General features: G+C 37.6%; 1 protein-coding gene across 1 annotated transcript in view; it reads left to right on the forward strand.

Annotated features, from left to right (window-relative positions):
• Positions 1-20,423, forward strand: part of RAP2A (RAP2A, member of RAS oncogene family) — a 30,896-nt gene that overhangs the window by 572 nt on the left and 9,901 nt on the right. The window lies entirely within an intron of this gene.

A 20,423-nucleotide genomic window follows, 5' to 3' on the forward strand; every position in this document is an offset into this window, starting at 1 on the left:
CCGCCGCCCCCTCCGCAGCCGCGCCCGCAGCCCCGGGCTCCCCGTGGGCGGGCGCCGGCCGGGGGCAGGGGCCGGGGGCTCCGGTGCGTTCCGCCGCCCGCCCTCCCCCGAGTCGCGTGTGCGGGGAGTTTGGGGTGCTCCCGTGTGGAACACGGTGGAGAATCTGGCCAGAGGCTGGAACCGTGGGGGCGGAAAAGCAGTTCCCCCAGTGGTGTATCGGGTCAGCCAGCCCTCGAGTGCACTTTCTTGGTGGACGTGCTGTGGCCGATGTGCAGGGGAAGCACCTGGATGCTTTCGTTCGGCAGACGGGAGGTCTGCCCGTTCAGGTGCCTGCATAGGTATTTCCATGAACTTCCCACTCTTAAGAGTGCAGGACGCCAGCCTCTTTCTCGGTGGAAGTGAGGGCTGTGAGTGTTAGGCCTCATGGACGCTGGTGTTTCTCTTAAATTTCCCACGGTCTCGTTGCCAGCCGCTCTGTTAGGAGCGAGCCCACGGTGGTGAAACACCGGTGCCTACCGCCAGTTTGTTTTTGTAATCGCTGCGTTGTTTAGATGGGCATCAATCAGTCAGATGTCAGCGGCTGAAATGCAGCCAGTCGCGCTAAAATAAGGGTAGATGCACCATTTGAAATCATAGCAACCGTTTGAAGCGGAGCGTAGATGAGAAAATGCCGCTGGCCAGATCATCGCAGACAGAGGTCTGTTACTGCCCGTGGAGAGAGGCTGTAATTATATCGCAGAACTGGTTGTAGCTTTGGCTTGGACATCTGAAAGGCAAACCCTTGTAAATAACTTAGTTGGACCACATCTGTTGGATTTGCATCTTAATGTAGAGCATAAAAGGTGATGATGATAATAATAATGGCTAATCATATGGTCGGGTATGGTCTGTTCACAGAAACTGCCATTCCAGACCAAGGCCTGGGGAAGATGTATTTTGAAATTGGGGAGGAGGGTGAGTAGGGGAAAGGGGAGGGAGGAGGCAAAGCGCTGCTATTTTTAAAGACTTGCAACTTTTCCACAGTGGGTGTTCCTTAATGTGTGTCCTGACTTTTTCAGCAGAGATTTCTAAAGACCAATGTAATGCAGTTACTTTGAATTTCTTGTGCAAAATGCATTTTCAGTATCCTTCCATCCTTATCATTTGCACATACCTTAGAGAAGAACGTTTTTGCTTTAAGTACTTCGGGTAGGCTTTATTCATTAATAAGTGCTTTTTGTTTTCTTGTATGTAATCGTCACTATAAATTCATTTAGCCTCTGAGTTTATATCTGTGGCTTTGGCAGCTTGCTTTATACCTTGTGCTGGAGCATCTGCATTCAGACCCCAGCTGACGAGCTGTAGATAGGTGAAGCAGAATAGGAAGCAACTTGTACTTCCATAGTTACATTGACTCAGCACTGCTGGGAGTGGGTCTAAATGCTGCTCTCATTTTTCATCTGCCAGGTCTTTTACTGCAAGACTTCAGCTTTAGACTTTTGGGTAGATATTTTGTGAGACATATGAGCAACATTGTAATCCTAAATTTTCATTTATGCAAAGTAATCTAAATGCAGCTGAAATCCTGAAAATTTTAGCAAGCCCAGATAATTTTAATTGAGTTGTAGTTGAAAGGAATATGATGCATTAAAAAGATGTAGCTTCAGCAAGGGTACCAGATTTTTACTTGTCAACTTGCCTGATTTACATTTGTGGGTTGTGGTGGGGGTGTTATGTTTTGGAACTTAGGTTCGCAGGCAGTGTAAGACCTAATGTGCTGTAGACTTAAGATTGCATCTCTCTTACCAGTTGAACCTGAAAAATGCATATTTGCAGATACAATATGCATCTGTACAAGGACTTCTAAATTATAATTTACAGTTGCAGAAAGGCATTTAATCCATGTTGAGAAACAAATAATTGTAGTACTATTTTCTTGGGTGTTTTTGATGACAACTATATGCTTATATTGATACAAAACCATGTTCTGAAAATCTCTGAACTTTAGGTTGTACCTGAAAACCAATTGGCCAAGTCTCTAACTGGTAGGTGTCTGTGCCTTTTAGATATTGTCCTTGCTATTTTGTTTTATTTTTGGATGAAAGAATCCCTGTGTTATACCATAATTAGGGAGTAATTTTAATTGCTCTCCCAAGAAGTAGAAAAGCCAGTTGCAATTCCCCATTTGGGTTAAGAGATGCACACTTGAGTCTTCTGCTTCCCTGGTTTAACCACTCCATACCAGGCCAGCTAAGCTAAGTGAGTCCTTCACACCACCTGATGAAGCTGCGTGATCTTAGAGGAATGAATGACACGTTCATGAATGCAAGAGAGGAAATGAGTGGACCTTCACTTAACTCTGAAGCTTAGTGGTTAGAAGAGATTGAGATCACTCTTGCCACTCTGGTTTCTGTTCTCTTTAAATGGCTATTTAATATTAGCACATAAATAGGCTTAGTCTGAAATCCAGCTCTGCCAGCTTGCTGAGAACTTCCCTAATGGCAAAACGATGAAGTTGAGCTTCCTTGTGTAGTGTATGTAGGCCTTGAATCCCTTTAAGTCATGGTGCACAGCTTTACTGAGAGTGGAGGATGTCTCCATGGCTTTTAAACAGGTAATTAAAATTCCTTCCTGGGAATGTTTTAAATGTAAACAGTATTCCTCTTTTCAAAGTTAAAAAAAAAAAAAAAATTGTTTAGATCTTTCTTAGAGAGAGTCCAGGTGCTTTGCCTTCAGAAGGGAGCCCTGCCAGTTCTGAGTGGATGGGTGCACCCCCAACAGCTCTGCCTAGACAGAGGACGAGGAAGAGGTTTCAGAAGTGCTTGCTGTACTCTGGGCTGGAGTTTCCTGCAGCGCAGAGTGCTGCCAGCGTTGGATGAAGGATCACAGGGGTACAAAATCACAGCTGCCATTCTTCTTCCTCCAGATGCTTCATTGAAACGCCTTGATCTCAGTCTCGACACCTAGTATTGGTTTCTGGACCCTGTTTGTGCCAGATAGGTCCATTAAGCTTCGTTTCTTGGTTCTTGCATATGCTGAAGGTTTGTACTGCTAGAAAGATGGAGTGTACATAAGGTAGCTTTGAAGACTGCTTCCTTTCTGTATTCAGGAAGGATAAAGAGAATCAGCTGCTGCTCTACTGCCTCCTGGTGAGGTAATACACAAAGTATGTTACCTGTGCATTGGTAGGTGCTGCAGCTCTGGGGCCTTCTTCCTTGGATTTACAGACTTGGCAGGAAAGAATTGACTTGTTTATGCTCCAGACCGAACTCGCCATAGTTTCGGAATGAGCTGTTTCCTGGTGAAACCTTCTGTTTGTGAGAGCAGGGCTAAATTGGATGAGTGGGCCCATGCCAACAAAGGTCTGCAGTGAAGGAAGAAGAGAAGCTGTCAAAAGAACAGATTGGTAGTGGTACGCCCCAGTTAGATGCTGAGGTTTAGAAGTAATTAGTGAGTATGAAGATTAGGTAGTGTAAATTTTATTTTTATTTTTGTGGGAAAAGGAGTTGGGTATCTTCTAACACTTTTGTGTTTGTTGTATGATTAGAAAGCTCTCTAAAGAGAATCTGCTGGTATTTGGCAAATAATGAATTTTAATTTTTAATATGTCTGCCAGTGTTTATCTATTGTGCAGGTGTGTTTAAAACTCACTGGATATCAATTCTAGGTGCTTGTTTAGCCTTCAGTAGTGTGATTTCTCAATCTATTCTATAGGCGTTTTTATAGTGGTTTTTTCAGTTGAATTCCATGAAATAGGAAGGTATTTCTATTCAAGCAGAAAACTAGAGCCTAGAAATAAAAATGAACTCAAAGTTGATTCAGAGTTCTTCACTTGCAGTAATTTCTTTAGATGTCTGACCTATGCTTTAAGTACAGGACTGTTTTGTTCCTATTTTAGAGACCAACAGAGAGTACTTAAAGTGCTTTTCTCAAAAGTGCTTTTTTATTCCAAGTAGTGAAAAAAGCCCTCCTTTTCATTAATCTGATGCTTTTTCTTTAGAAGAAAAAGACTAGAAAATTTATTTTATTTAGATTGGCTGAAAATGCAGACTAAATTATGTAAGTGTATTTGCTATGAAATATCAGAGAAATATGTCTTTGAGTTGACAGTGTTCTTCATGTAGCCATGGGTTATGATCAGGATGAAAATCTGTCCATCCCAGTCCAGGGATTCTGTACAGTAATTCAAAACATACAAGAGATGTAATTATTGAAATTTATTAATTATGAAATCAGCATCTTTAGTCAATGATAATTGATGTATTTAGTGGCTTAATGGTGATTAAGTCTGGAAAACTATATTTGAAATTACAGATTGCTCAAAAGTCTAGTTGAAAATATTGCTTTTCAAGTACTATGAAATCAAAGTATGGTTTTTATTCAAAGAGCATAAGACCTCTTTAAACAAGGTTGAATTTTTCAGTTTTCTGAAATTCTATGTATGTTGCATCCTTATTTTCAGAAAGTATTTTTTCTGCTTTTGAGAAGTAATTGGAGAATTCTTCATAAACACTGATATAACACCTTCAACCACAAACATGGCTTCAGCCTTTTAGGAAGAGACACTGAAGTGTTTGGTAGAAGTAAAATATGGAAAGTCCTGTTTCTTAAGTGTGCTGTGTGCAAAGCTAGACAAATGTCTAGGGGTTTTCATAGGTGCTAGCTATGTAGAGATAGCAGAAATAAGCACACACTGAGATCCTTAAGTCTTTTTAAGCAAGAGTTCTTTTTCAGCCAATAATCTTAATATAATAGATTGTTTTGAGTACTCATCTTTAGATAAAAATAGGCGGAGTAAAAAGCATGGCCCCCATCTCCCCTTGGCCAAGCTGCCAGCCACTCTTGTGTACTCATCAGATGAAATTTAGGATTTCATTGGAGGAACAGATTAACAGATTCTAAATCTCAGCAAACATTTGTACATATTTAAGTACAATAGAAGAACTCTACTGGTCTCCCATTTCCTTTTTTTTTTTTTTTTTTTTTTTTTGGTCTTAGTTAAGGGACACCTATGGATAGCTGCTAATGAGGTAGGAACCTCATTCATTTATAAAAACAAAATGTAAGTACTTTAAGCATCTGTAGAGGTGTAAAGGAGTGGCAGACAGAAGTAGTCAGTCATACCTAATTGACTCTGTATATATCAGAACCTTCAGCTGTCTGGCCATCTCTCATGTTTTATTGGGGAACTGATATGTAAACTCCTGAAAAAAGTGTCTGTAATAGAAGACTACAACTCAGATTTGTGCGCTTGTGTTTTTAAATAATTTTAGAGACCAAAAGAAGCATTGTATAGAGTTTAGATTAATTTTTTGGGTGTGTGAATCTATTATTGTTTTAATTTGAAATTAGTGAACTATTTCTGTCAGATAAAATTACAGGTTCCTACAAGTCATATACAGACAATCCTCTAAAAAATGTCTCTGACAATGTGCAATTTTAGGCTATAGAAGATTATTTTAAAGTCTTTTGGCTTAGTCTTAAACTCAGATATTTCAAGGTGCTTGTGCATCTTCAGAATATATAACATTTAATGTTTCCCTGTAGAAATTTTTGAATTTAATTACATATTTGCAGAGTTCTCTTGACTCTTCCCCCTTACACTCTCCTACTCTCACATTCTTGATAATCTGAAATACTCATATTACTGTGAATTTCTTTCAGTGGAAAATGTGTTGGGGTTTTCTTGGCTGTTTTCCTGCTCCCTACCACTGCCACGGCCTAGTCCAGATAATTTTTTAGGTGTTCCTTCCTAAGTTTTAATTATTTTTCTCTGTAAGGTAAAGTGACATGGTAGTTTTTTGTATATCAACACTGAATATAAATATTTTTATCCCCTCCTGCTTTTTAGGTGTTCTTTGGACTTTTATTGAAAAAGCCAGGTAGGCAAGCTCCTTTTGTATGTGTGTTTAGTTTAGATTGTGCTAGTTTAGAGTATAGTGCTTTTTTTTTTTTTTTTTTTTTTTTTTTTTTTTTTTTTTTTTTTTTTTTTTTTTTTTTATGCCTGTATTCCTTAGCATCATCTTCTGGGTTTGGATCTTAATTGCTGCTGTGGCTTATGTTGTTGTAGAGATGTGTGGATAATTTTTGGATAGCTACAATTATCGAATAGTAGAACAGTATGTGGCAAGACTTCTTAAATTTGTTTTTGGTTGTGTAGTATTGCTTGATTGTGTCTGTGTTGTAAAAATGCTATTTAATGTGTTAAAGACCAAATGTAACCATGACTTTAATTGCTATCATGACTTAGTTCAGTAATACGGCATTAATGCTTGGGGTTGAATGTTTTCTACCTTGCTCTTCATTAGGCTGTTTTGAGACAGATTTTTGAATATTTGGAAAATTTTATTTTAAAAAAATCATTGCTTATTACAATTTCTAGTTTTGCCTTTGAATTTCTATTTCGCTGAGAGGACAGTAATTCTTTAAATACTGTTTTTTGTAGCCAACACAGTTGGCAGTAAGTTTAAGATTTTCTTTCAAAATAATTCTTCAGTTGGATAGCGTGAGGATAGAAATAAGTTTCATTCTTTGGTTAAACATGAAGCATTCTGGGTAACATTATGTTTAGTTAAAGCTCTTATGTTATCAGGCATAGTTTTTAGACCAAGATTTCAAAAATAGACATTCTTTGGCTGTTGGAAGTTTTTAAATGAAAATGTGAAATGTCTGAGTGGGTGGATCTCCCAAAAAAAAAAAATCATCAAATCCTTCCATTAAATTTCTTTTCTAGTTTTCTTCTTAATAATTGAATGTCAAATTTTTATTTCTTGTACTTAAGGAAAAAACTGGGGTTACTGGTTATTTAATTTCTGGAGCACTGCAAGTGTTGCTCAAACAATTTTTTTTCTTCCTTGTAAATTGTGTAGGTGGTATGTGATGATGTCGTTTTGAGAGAGAATAGGGAAGCGATTGGGACTGCAGTGCTAAATTATCCTGGCACGTAGTGACTTGTAAAAAGATTTATGGATAAAGATTTTAAGGTAACAAAAACTGTAGCTGTCTGCTTCTATGGACTCTCTTATTCATTAGCTTGCTTCTGCTCTTTTTTGGGGGTTTTGGGTTTGTTTTTTCTGTTGTGGGTTTGTTTTCCAGAGGTTTCCAATACAGGACTAGTATTCAGTTTTTGCTACACTAAGGCAAACACTATAGGCTAGGTACAGTTTACAATGATGAGTGCAACTTGAACACTTTCTTTGTCAATGGGTTGGATGCATTTTGGCAGCTGTGTTGTCTTAAATCCTAGTCTAGACAAGAGAATTAAAGGTGTGTTATGGGCATGTTATCCTTTCTCAACATTAATGTCATGGGACTCGCTCTATTAATTGGTACTCTTCAGAAATGCAATGGTGACAATATTATAATTCTTGGCTTTGTTAGCCCTAGACTAGGTGAAAGATCAGATGAAGGACAAAAAAATAAAAGGAATATTTTTAGAGTTAATTAATTTGTTTTGAAATATCGATTGTGTCTTGTAGATAGAGCTTTAACAATTTTAAAAATATTATCTTCTGCAAAAGTTATGGTAATGAAAAAGACATTAAAGCATTTTTAAAATGCTAGGGTGTAATAGTGCAGGGTAGGTCTGTGATAAAATAAAATACAGTTCTTACTTTGTAGAATGGTTTGGGGACTGCCATTATTGTTCTGGTTAACAGGTAGCCACCTTAACTAAAAGATTAATAGTGTTTGAGATTCCCATGTGAGTTTCAACTCAACTACAATTTAATTTAAACTGGGAATGAATTGGATAAGGCACTGAACTTAAGTGTTCTGATTGTTGTGAAGAAGAGCTTTGATCCTGGATTTCTGATTAATTGCAAGAAAGGATGCTTTCAAGAAATAGCCAAATAGGTCACCACTAGCCTGTATGCATGTCTGCTGAATTATGAGCAGGTTTTCATAGGAGAATATTCAAACTGTTTGCCCTCTTACTCCTAATATATTTTACAGTAAAGAGTATAAGCCAGGACTGATCAACCTACTTTAACTGATTAGATCTGGTTGCAGTGTCCAGCATTGCTGTAAACTACTGTATAAAATCTTACTTGAAACGTTTTATAAAATAATCTTTTATACTGCTGTACAAAATCTTACTTGAAATGTTTTATAAAATAATTAGAATGCTTGTCTTTTCAAAAAGCTGTGAACTTTATAAGACCAATGTAGAAAATGCATAAATTCTCTCCTCAAGAATTCCTATTCTTTTGAAATGTCCATACTATGTTTTTAATTTAATTCATAAATTTTATAAACTCCTTGGTTTTGTTCAAAGTAAACAATGAATACAAAATGTTTGGGGTTTATACCATTATCCCCAGAATTTATAAATGAGAGAGGAAAAAATCTAGGTTTTTTTCACCCACCTCTCTATTTAACGATGCAGAATGCTGAACAAGTGTATTTTTTTGACTGACATCAGTCCTAATTTGTATACTGCTACTTGTAAATACACGTTTTTAAGACGGTATGTTTTCAGTCTGTGCATTACTTTCTACTGCTAGAATTATTGATGTATTAATAGGTTTTCCTAGTAGTAGTCTTCTATCTCCAGGTTTGGAATTTGCCCCTCTTCTGCTATCACACAGTGTTTTATTTGTGGTTTAGTTGTGGGGGCTTTTTAGCTTCAGGAATTCAGGTTGGTTTTGTTGTGTTTTTTTTAACAATTTGGAAGGCAGAAGATAATCATGTTGAGCTATTTCTTCTGGAGGATTTTATCAGATGCCTTTCATACCCTTCTAACCCCACACAGCAAAAAACCTAACTGGTCTGAGTGTTTTTCAGTGTCTAGTTAAATCCAGGCTCTCCATCTCGGTGCTTAAAGATGGCATCTGCTCTGTTGGTGCAGTTAGATTCTTGGTAGCTGACATGCAGGTCACTCCCTACAATGCCTGGAAGAGAGAAGAATGAGTCACCTTCTGCTGGGTTAAAGCTGCTGCAGTCCACTGACAAAGTCCAAGTGATAATCTGGAGTGAATTCTCCCATTGCTTTCTTCCTTTTGGGTGTGGTGTTAGGTTTGGAGGGAGGGCAGTGGGGGTTGTCGGTGTAGTACCACTGAAATCTGTTTGATCTGCTTGGATTCTTTAACAGATGAGCTCCTCAGGATGCAAGAGGCTTTGGAGGTAGGAGAGGTTGGTTTCGTTATTGTACCAAATGTGCAGGATGCAAGCAGGCACTTCTGGCATCGATCTTCTGAACATGCAGTGCTCTGGAACAGATGCCTTTTTTAATATATTTTTCCCCAATGCCAACCTTCTCTTTTTTGTGCATTTCATTTAGAAATAAATGAGCAGATTCCTACTGCTTTGCTCGAAGTATTACAAACCGCTCAAACTACCAAGTCATATATGCAGAATCTTTTCTCTTGAGAAACAGAATTGGCCACGGTCAAAACACTTAAAAAGAATGGGAGAGAAATGGAAGTCAATATGTCATCATGAAGCTACGGTGGCTGACCTTTCCTGAAATATTATGGTCACCTGGACTAGGGGAGTCTTCTGGTGATCATTAACTATATGGGATATCAATTTTGTATTTTTGAAGTGACTTCCTAATTTGAAGAGAATAAGTAGTCCTGAAAAATCATTTGCTACCAGTCCTGGTACCTTTCTATTTCTTGTACTTCCAATCTTTTTCTGTTGTTTCCTTGGGATTTGTGAATTTGCCTTCATGTTTGTACTTACCTTCATAATGGTGCATCTCCAACAAGAAGATAGAAGAGTATTTTCTAAACCTCTCTTGCAGTTTAGTGGTTAGAACATTCTTCTGGGAAAAGAAGATATGAAACTCCTGTGACTAAAGGAGGTGTGTGGTGCAGGTCTGTCACCTCGTTGATCAGGGCTGTAATCGCTGTACTATGTTAAATGTGAGAAACGGCATTGACAACACTTGCTTTTATTCCCAGGGCTTTCTGTGGAAGTGATATCTGTTGTGAGTTTGTTGAATATCTTACTATTGTTGTGTTAGTAGACTCAGTAAGCAATGTTTAGTGAATTAGGCCTCTTGAGGGACTTGGCTGCTTGCATAAGTCTGCAGAGACCTTAGGTGTGTGACCCTATTTTGGTTTCAGTATGTGGCTCAGCTGGGCTTGCACAGCTCTTGGCCTTCAGACAGATACCTTGTTTTGACAAAAACTTAGGGTGGGTGCAGCTTTTCAAGAAATTTAGTGGGGAGGGAAAAATTTTGTGGAGAAGTCTCTTGGTCATGGGTCTCTAAATGCTTCTGTAGTTCCAGTATATTTATATACTTCAGGTTTGCTTTCAGACCTAGAAATATTTGCCATCAGAATGAGTAAATCTCTCTCTCATTTTTTACATCTGTTTCATTCTGTATGTTTTGAGCAGTGAGTTTCTGAATGCCTTTGTATAACTTTTTTTAGTATAGAATATGGAGTAGGCCACAGACTTGATGAATTTGTCCACAGCATAGGCCTAACAAGTCTTGTACTTCAAATGCCTGCCTTCTCTACGAGTTCTATGCACAGCTTATATTATATTGCTGTTCATAAAATTTTATTTTGGAGTTTAATCTGTTCGGGTGTGTATCCTTAAACAAATAGTTGTCTGAGAGGTGGTAGACTCATTCCCAGGAAGAAACTGGAGAAGATGATATCAGGATAACTTTTCAAGAGTCCATAGAGTTTTAATGTTAAGTATCAAACAGGAAAAAGCTTGATTAGTTTGCCTTCATTGGATATCTCTTCTGTCTGTCTCTTAGTTTGGTTGTCTGCTGTCTGTCTCTTAGTTTGGTTGTCTGCAGCTTCACGTAACAATAGAAGCTGCAGATGCTCAGCTGTCTCTTTTCATGCCACCTCTTTCTCCAGTAGTTGGTATAAGTTGGCCATGTGAGAGAATCAATAGCCTTGTGCTCCTTGGTCCTTGGTGTTCTAGAAAATTTAGGCATGATAGCACATTCTAGAATTTCACTCAATCCAAATATTCCCAAAATTGATTAAAACTGGAGAGAAGCCAGGCTGCCTGCTGGCGTGGTAGATGTGCGGCTATGTTTTTGTGGGAGTGGGGTTGAAGAGTCCTCTGCTGCCTTTAATCTAACATAATGGGTCAGCTGATAATTTTGCCTGGACTGCATAAATGGATATCTAATAGCCTCACCTTTAGTCTGGCACCATACAGGATGTAGTTGTTCCATCTGGGATTTTGTAACCTCTGTTACTTAACAAATTATCACTGTCTTATTATGTATTTGCTGCAAATGTCTGTTTTACTATCTAGTAGTTTTTATTCAACTTCTTCTAACTCCTTCATTCTAATACTCTCTTGTAAGCAGATTTCTTAGCAACCAAAATCAAATACTTGCTGTTCATCAGATGAGTCTGTTAACAACTGTTGGCAAGGAATGCTGTTCCTATTCCTGCTCTGAGTTTGTTTTAACTTGGTGGGAATGGTCCTGCTGCCACCAGGCCTTTTGCCCCATATAATTGGAAGACTTGCTCCTCATCTGTGTGAAGGTGGTTTTCAGGAGCCGTGATGAGCAGATGCAGTCCTTGGACAGCCTCCTGATGGACTGGAGCTACTGTTCCTGTCATCTTTTTGATTTACACTGTTGGTTACACCTGTAATTGCCAAAAGCTCAGCTACTGGGTTGCAGTGATGGTTTGTAGACAGGACATGTGAACATTTAACAGGAAGCAGGGCCCTTTCTCAGGGGAAGGAAGTGAAGGGCACTTGCAGATGACAGGAACCCTCCATCACAAGACTAAACTGTAGCAGGCATGTTCAAAGGGCCCTTATCTCTAAAAATTACGTAACAAGAAGCTGAAGATAAACATCATGGTAGCTTGATGGTGGAAAGGTGGCTTATCCAGACTGCTTCCTCTTAGGTACTTTAGTAACTCTTGGAACAAATCCATGCAATTCAGGTTTTACCTACCAAAGTTTACAATGTAACTCTTATGAAAAGGAAAACAAAATATACAGAAAGCTACCATCAGAGTACTTGAACTTAAAATGTCCAAATTGCTCTGAAACATAAGGAAGAGGGAAAGAAGGTGCCATGAGTTGCAGGGCATGCTAATGTGTCCCTAGGCTTGATAGGGACACATTGGAGAAAAAGAAACAACCCTGTGTTTACGAAGTTTTCACCTCTGTAAAGAATTACTGCATTGTAGGCTTTACAGAGAAAAGATGTATGATTTTTGAAAAAAGAAAATATTTGCTTTACATGGGTTCTCAGGAACTTAGTCATTCAATATAATGCTGCAATTTATTGCAGGATATTGCCTTTCCTATTTTTTTCTCACAAATTATATTTGGTAAAAATACACAAAAAAAAAAAAAAAAAAAAGAGAGAGAGCGAAAAATATCCTTTTTTAAATTAGATAAGTATATTCAAGAAAGAAAACAAATAACCTAAAGGTGTAATGTCGCATAACTTGGTGAATGTTGAATTCTCCTCCAGATGGTATTTAGTCAGAAATACTGACTGCCATCATGGTAGCTTCATCTGCCAGAGAGGGACAATGGTAAGCTCAGCCTTGGATGAAAGCTGAGAAGGCACACCTTGAAAGTCCATCATTACTCTAAAATTAAGCAGTTGTATTGCCTTTTTAGCTGGGATAATTAGACTGGTAATTTAAGTTTACATTCTTCTCCAAGAGATGATCAAAACACTTGCTTTGAAAGACTTTCTGTCTGTCAGCAAGAGATGTGGTTAGATTAAAAGGACTGGGAACAGACTGGGCTTCACACCTCCGCACACACCTTCAGATTAATTGGAATGGCCTTTCTGAATAGGACAACTTAATGTGGAAAAAATAATTAGTGAACTATTTTCAGGAAATTCTAGTTACCAATTAGTGATTAAATGAAGAAGGTGTAATGGACACTGGGGTGTGTGTACAGTACCTTTGAACATAATCTCTTTCTCAAAAGAAAACCTTATTTTTCAAATATTTCAATATTTTTCAAATATTTTCTTACTGTTACTTTTGAGGGTTGAGTATAGAAATTCCTATCCTTTCTGTACCTAAAATGTGACAAATAGACATATAATAGACATTGGGGTTATATTTTGTTTCTTAGAATAAAATAAAGTACCTTTTTAAAAATTGTTTGCTCAGAAAGAGGGAGAGTTAAAATGAATGTGTATGTAAAACATAGACACTAATATGTGCATATATGTACACAAGAGGTTTTCAGTCTTTTAGCCTTCTGGGGTCAGGACTCAGGATAAAAGGAAAAAGATAATATATGAATTCCATCAGGTTCTGCAGTTTAAAATAATTTAAAATAGGCTTTGTCTACATGTGAAAATTCTTTCACCAAATTACTTCTGAACAAATTCATTTAAACCAGTGTCTCATACCTAATTTGAGCAATATTAAAATTGTTATCTATGGGGGAATTCACAGCATTTTAAAGAAGTTTCTTAGGTTGGCCTGGCTTGTTTGTGTTTTCTCCCTCTGGAAAAAAAGTTCTGTCAGTAAGAGACAGAACGCAGGCACTGATTTCGGTCTGTGTGCCTCTGTCACACACTTGTGCACAGGTTGATTTCTCTTTCAGCGAGCGTGGCCCGTCCTCCCTGTCTTGGTGTCTCGCTGGGTGACCCCACAGCCACCAGCAGGACACCAGCATGAAGCCACTCCCGTGCCCAAGGGATGCTGACAGCCCGAGCCTTGGGCTCTGACCCCGGCACTGCTGACACAGCTTTGGCACAGCCAGGTGCCCACAGCCCCGGAGATGCAGCGGCGTGCTGCCGCAGTCCCAGGGGCCAACCTTGCTGGTGGGGTTAACAGGGATGAAATGAAACGGTCTGCTGGGTTGACTGGCTGCTGCAGAGGGTCTTCGTGGACAGTAAAATGGCAGTCAGACAGGTTAGTGAAACTCTTCTGGGAAAAAGGAGGTTTTTATAACCTAGAATAGACTCAAGGAAATTAACATTTATACAGTAGTTAAAATATAAATAGCTCGACATTTGAGATAATGAGTATATCTGAGTTCCTCATTCTAGCTAGCTTCATTTTGATAGTTAATCAAATATTAAATTTGAGAGATACATGCACACATCTATCTATGTATGTGAGGAAAAATAAAATGTTTAGATTTCTCTGTTTTATTAGATACCCTGTATTTAATGTCATCTTATAAACAAGCTCTTAGTAAGAAATTTCTGGATATTTGGGTGGATTATATTCACAACACTGGTTCAGAATGAAGTAGTCTATTGTTTATCATTAATTGGTACCAGTCTTATTGTAGAAAGAATGAAGAAATCTCCTAAGGAAATTATTTCTGAATTTTATGTTCAAGATAGAAGGGAGGTTATTAGGAAATTGTTCCCTGTATTTATTTTTATTCCACTTAAAAGTAGTCTGTTGGGAGGCAGTATTTTGTATATGAAGATGAACCAAAATTTATTTTAATAAGAACAAACAAGTTAACAAACAGTCAAAAAATCCTGACAGTTCTGAAGCTCTTGTTTTGGTCTGTTCATCTTTAGGTATGGAAACAGTTTCTCTTAACAAGATGATATACACTTTTTAAATAAAATTTCTGAAAAATTGAGGTGTTGGAGGTGACTTCTTAAACCTGTGGAAAATAAAACCTCCTTGGTGCTCTGTTTATTCTAACATTCCAATTATTTATAGCAGGCATATGGTAATTAGATAAATTGTTCTGTAAGACAATTTCTGAAGTCATGGCAGAATGGTTTTGCTTACCAAGTTGAAAATAAAATGTTCTGGTAGAAACTTGGCAGGAGCGAAGAGGCTTTCAGAGCATCTGCTCAAGTCAAGGCCTTAGATTTTTTCTTTATTGGTAGAGGAGGGCTTGACTATGGTTGAAAGGACACCAAATCAGAATATTCTTTCTGCAGTAAAAGAGAAAATAGCATTTATACTGTTTGAATTGGTTCACTGTGTCAGTATGGTCACTTGCTTAGAGTTTCTGTAAAATAGTCCATCTTCTGAAAAATATCCAGAGTTGTACCCTAATTGTACCATTTGTGAAGACGATCAAAAAAAGAGTGTTTTTTGAAAAGTTTTTTTATGTGCATTGTAGAATGTTTTTATTAGCTTGAAGGACATTAAGCTGTATTCTTCTTTAGTTTCTAGGGCAACGAAAGTCTCTGCTTTGAACTAGACACACACAATTCTTTTCAGGCTATGCAGTATCATAAAAATTCTGGTATCTACCTGCCTTAATTTCTACATGGGGACTGATGAGGTACCAGAAGTTCAGGCCAGGTTATTTCCCAATTAGCCCTGTTATTTTTGTTTTATTTTTTCTTAAGTTTTAGTGACCTGCAGCTAGGTTCATTGCAATCAATCAAATTTTTTAAAAAGCAAATAAATAAAAGCCTCCGTGGAACTGCAGTTTGTATCAGTATGTAATGCTCAATTCTGCAGACTAGATCGTGGCAGTCACATTATCAGAGGTGAATTTTGTGACCTAGGCTTGCATTTCAGGGGTCAGATCTGGGTAGTGCCAAAAGTCAGACTTATTGGAGGACAGACTTACTGGAGTAAAAGGTTCTTACCTCCAAATGGAAGAAAAACTCTTTCCCTGTGGTTCCAACTGGACAGGACAACACAGTCATTCCTGAACACTAATCCCTTTGGAAGTGGGTGATGCTACTAAGAAGGTTTTGAATTAATTGTTAGGCCTATTCTTGAAGACTGTAAAAGTGCAATTTTAATGAGCTAGAGAAAATCCTATTAGAATAGTTTAAACAAGTTTTGCAGTGGAATTTTTATCAGTGATTATTAATTGGTTAAAGTAATAGAAGAGTGTGTTGGCATTGAAGAATAAACTAATACTTTAGAGGACTATAGTCTTCCAACCCTTTTAAAATGCATATGCATTTCACTGGTTTTTGCTATTTTTGCTTTATATATCCACTAAAAAGTTTCACTTTTTATACTTTAAATAAACAAGGATAAAGGGTTTGAAGTTGTCATTAACTTATGCTTGAGCTTTAGTTAATTCTGCAAAATCTGGTTAGTTCATTTTGCTTTCAAAAATTCTAAGATATATGTCTGTCTTGAGGCCTGTAAGTATGATTATCACTTCCTCTACATAAATGAATAGCTATAAATATTTATATAACTTTGTCATTTGTTTCTCAGCCCATTTTCTATGTAAACAAGCATTATGCAACTTGGTTGTCTGCTTGTCTGATCTTCCTCCATTACCTGCTAGTAAATTTTGAATTCTGCAGCGCAGTTGAACTAAATTAAACATTAGGACAAATTCCCAAAGAGATTGTGGAAAGCCTGTCCTTGGAAGTTTTCAAGACTGAACTGTGCATGGCCCTGAGGAAGCTGGTTGAGATTTCCTGGCTGACCTTGCTCTGAGCAGGGGGTTGGAGACTTCCCAAGGTCCCTTCCTGCCCAGATCAACATCTGGAACAAATTAGAAATCTAAATAATGATTAAGTTCTGTCAGAATATTTGGTGGGAAACATACACTGTCACTGCTGTAGTTATGGAAGAAACTGGCACATGCTTAATCCTGATTATGGACTGGAGAATGGTGAGGGGAAAAGTTGTAGGCAGAAGGAAAAACTAGAGCTTTAGATAGCAGCATTGATAGACTGTAAGAAACTAGACCTACCATTGTACTCATAAATTACTTTACAGACTCTGTGCTTTATACAAAGTCTGGATGCTGTTTCAGCTTTTCCAAAAGGATTATTAACAGTATTTTATTGCAAGGATTTTTTTTTTTTTTTTAAGCCGAGCTACAGGCATGAACTTTAATATATCTGAAGTGGTACAAATCTTTTTGGTCACTTTCTTTCTCCTCCATCCCCTTTGTCAATGCTTGCTTGTACAGGAAGTTTACAGTATATTTTAAATTATTACAGTAGTTTATCTAAACATTTGTACATCAAGATATGCTTCTGAGAGAAATTTCTTGTGACAAAGCATGTATTGATAGATAAATAGTAATGCATTTTAGAGTCACTGTTGTTTGAACCCAGCAATGTAACAACTGAACTATGAAACAACTGGAATCCATAGATTTGTATGATGTGCAAACAGCTCATATTACTTTTAATAGGTGTCTACGTTTTTCATTGCCTTTGTAAAGGGATGTATTCAGCCCCACATCACCCGAATAGGCAGGTTTTATGACTGTAGAGTTTTGTACAGAGGAGCAAAGGAAGAGGAGAAATCCCTCAATGTCAGCATGTGTTTTAAGGTATTGTGAGCCTTTGTAGTTTCTGCTCAAGCCAGTGGTATTGAAGTGGGGTGACCTTGACTTTGTCCTCAAAGTTGGTGTTCTTGCTTCAAGGCACACCTAATCCACCAGCTTTATACTTTCTGCTGACAGTTTGTTGTTGGCATGGAATCTGCCCTAATCTTCTAAATACTTGTAAAGAAATCCCAAATTTTTGTGGTGTTACATAGCTTACTGCTGAGAACAGCTGGGACAGAGTACTTTTTCACTTGAAAAGCAAGCAACACTGCTCCTGCATCCTTCAAGATCTTCAGATTGCCTCCATCACTAAGGATGGAAGACCTCAGAAATGTGTATGTGCCATAGGCAATAGAGGTTAAAGCTGACATCTCTTCAGATGGAGAGCAGAGGTGCAGAGTTCAAGACACTTGCTAGAAATTGCCCAGGAGGCCTGTAACAGGGTGTGAAACTGAACCCACATCTCTTAAATCACATCTCAGCATTCCTCTTGCTTAGTGCTTAATGTTTTTGCTCTAAGACATCAGAGCATTAAATTTAATTATAAGTGGGTATGTCTGAAAAAAGTGACATTTAAAAGAAATGTCTTTTTTTTGAGACTTATAAAAGATAGATGGTTGTCTCTTTAAATTTACAATCTTCTGTATGTTGCACATTTGGTGTAGGTACTGAAAGCCTTGACATATCCAGTCATGCTCATTTTATTGGAATAAACATTAGTATATTAGCATGGATATGGCTTAAAATATTCAAGGTAAGAAAACTGATGTGGTTATTATGAATAATTTTCAATTATGGATGCAAAGCTTAAATATTAAAATGTGAGGTCTAATTTTGAGGATGTTGAGCTATTCCTACAGCTAGTAGAGTAATTTAAAAAAAAATTAGGACGTCAGCTTTAATGTCTGGAATTTTTTTGAGCTAGAACTTTTATGTATTTAAGCAATTATAACATGCCTCATAATCTGTTCGTTTTCTTGACGAGTAGACTTCTTTCAGTATGAACTGAGTAGAGAGACAGGAGCTGGATGAAATTGATGCAGCTGTGAGAATCTCAGATTTGTAGGACATTCTGATTTTCTTGTTGCTTTTATAAACCATGGAATTAGTCAATGGAAAAAATCAGGTAAAATCTTTGCCTTGTATTTACTTGTGGTTACTGCTTCTTAAGCTAAACCAAGGAACAGAAAACTCCCATTTGAAAATTCCAGTGTTTCTGAGTTGCTAAATGTGCCAAGCATTTCAGGATTTCGACAAGATGATGTTGATGCTCGCTTGTGCAAGATGAGGATTTTGATTGGCATAGAGAGGGAACTCAAGGATTAAAATCTTGTTTGGATATGCTCCCAGCAAACCTGCTGCTAAGAAGGTAGATTTTATATATCCCTTAGAGTCTTTTCTTGACTTGAAGTCTTGATAATAGACTTCAGTGTTAGCTATGAATTTTAATGATAGATACTAGGGAGAAGGTCCTTTTTAAGGTGAAAAATAACCTCTTGTTTGTGAAGGCTTTTGAGCATCTGAAATGGCAGTAGATGAGAACTGAAGCTACTTGTGTCATTGGTTCCTTGTCATCCCCAGCACTCAGAAAGCTCTTTTCCTTCACCTGCACCAGAGCCTTACTTCGAGGGGAACAGACAGTGTCATGGGATGTAGTTTAAACATTCATGGAGTTCTGCAAGCTTAATGAGAAAATGTCTCCCTGACATCTTAATGATCAGGGATTCTTTTTTAGGACTTACTTTAGTGACTAGCAAACCCTTAAGACATGTTGATAGACCTTTGAGTTTTCAGATGTTCTTGACATTTTACCTTAAAAAACTGGAGAAAGAGCCAAAGATAGGCTCTATCTGTAGTGACTTGCAGAAGCAGCCTCAAAACTTAGAAGGAATTTATTGTTATTCTAGTTCTCCTATGAAATCTTAGATGCGGAAAATCCTTTGTAGATAAGAATTTTTCTCTGGAATGAATGGAAGTGACCTGTAAAGTTCTTTGGTGTCCTTCATACAGAGATGATGTGCATCATCTTGTTACATCTGTTGCAGCAAGGGAGTATAGGTTTACTATATGGCCTTTGAGTATATATGTTGGGTTGTACAAGCCATGGTTCTTGTCCCTTAGAAGGTCTCAGCTGTAAACTGCCTAGGAATAATGTGTGCAAGTGCTTTGGTTGAAAAGTGCTTATTGTGAGAGTTGGGAAGCAGGTATTTATAGTGCTTCTGTATACTGTGGTTGGTTGTTGTGTCTTGGGCTTTTTTTTTTTTAACTATTTCCTTTAATTTCTTACAAGCACAGCACCAGTGGTGAGCCAAACTCGCAAGTGAAGCCAGCTCTAACACCCACAGAACTGAACTGGCTTTAAAGTATTTTATTTAAGCTGAGGGGATTATTTCCAGAAAGTTTCATGTGCAGGAACAAAGTTTCTGAAGCCTCCTCAAAAGTGATATGGTGTGGTGTTATTTACTATTCTAATATTACCCTCTCAAGTTGTTTTGCAATTATTATTTAATTTGCTGTCCTATGAGTAAGTACAATTTTCATGACTTTATATACCTCAATCTATCCATCTGAAGAGTTTGTTTTCCCAAAGGCTATGTAAGGAGTTCATGTAAAAGCCTAGAATAAAATGTTAGATCCCAATCCTGCAATTAGGCCATACACTGTTCCTTATAGCAAACTGATTCATGACTCAGCCACCTAATTGCAGTGGGACTTCCAATAAACTCTGTAACATCTACTCATTTATAAAAATGATTTTAACACTATTTTCTTAGTTGGGAGTTGTTGCTTAAGAAATTAAATCATTACACAATATAGCTTACAAAACTGAATATTAAATGCAATTAATTAGTAAACCAGAATGACTTGTTTGCACCAGAATCGTGGGAGTTTTACAGCTGTTCTGTATGGTTTTGCCTGAGAAGCTGTGATAATTTCCATTAGAGGGAAAAGTGCTCTAACTTTGCAGAAACCTGCCTGTGTTAGATTTGAGTATCTCTCTGACACATTTATGCATTTGTACAGTTATTGACACATCTTCATTGGTGTCTATTTGCAGGAGTCCATGGAAACATAATTCTGCACAATGACCCCCTAATGGTTGCAGTATTTAAAGCTATATATAAAAACCAAAGAATTAGGGTTTTGAAAAAGTGAGATATCTCCTCTGTCTGTGTGTTTTAGGGAGGTAATGGCTTGAGAAGTATATTTTTTTTTTCCCTGCTGGTTTGGTTCAAGAATTGGTAGCTTCAGCAAAGGGTTAAGATGGTTTTCTCCTTGAAAAT

Source organism: Sylvia atricapilla, chromosome 2 (assembly GCF_009819655.1).
Source record: "Sylvia atricapilla isolate bSylAtr1 chromosome 2, bSylAtr1.pri, whole genome shotgun sequence".
NCBI classification, from domain to species: Eukaryota; Metazoa; Chordata; class Aves; order Passeriformes; family Sylviidae; genus Sylvia; species Sylvia atricapilla.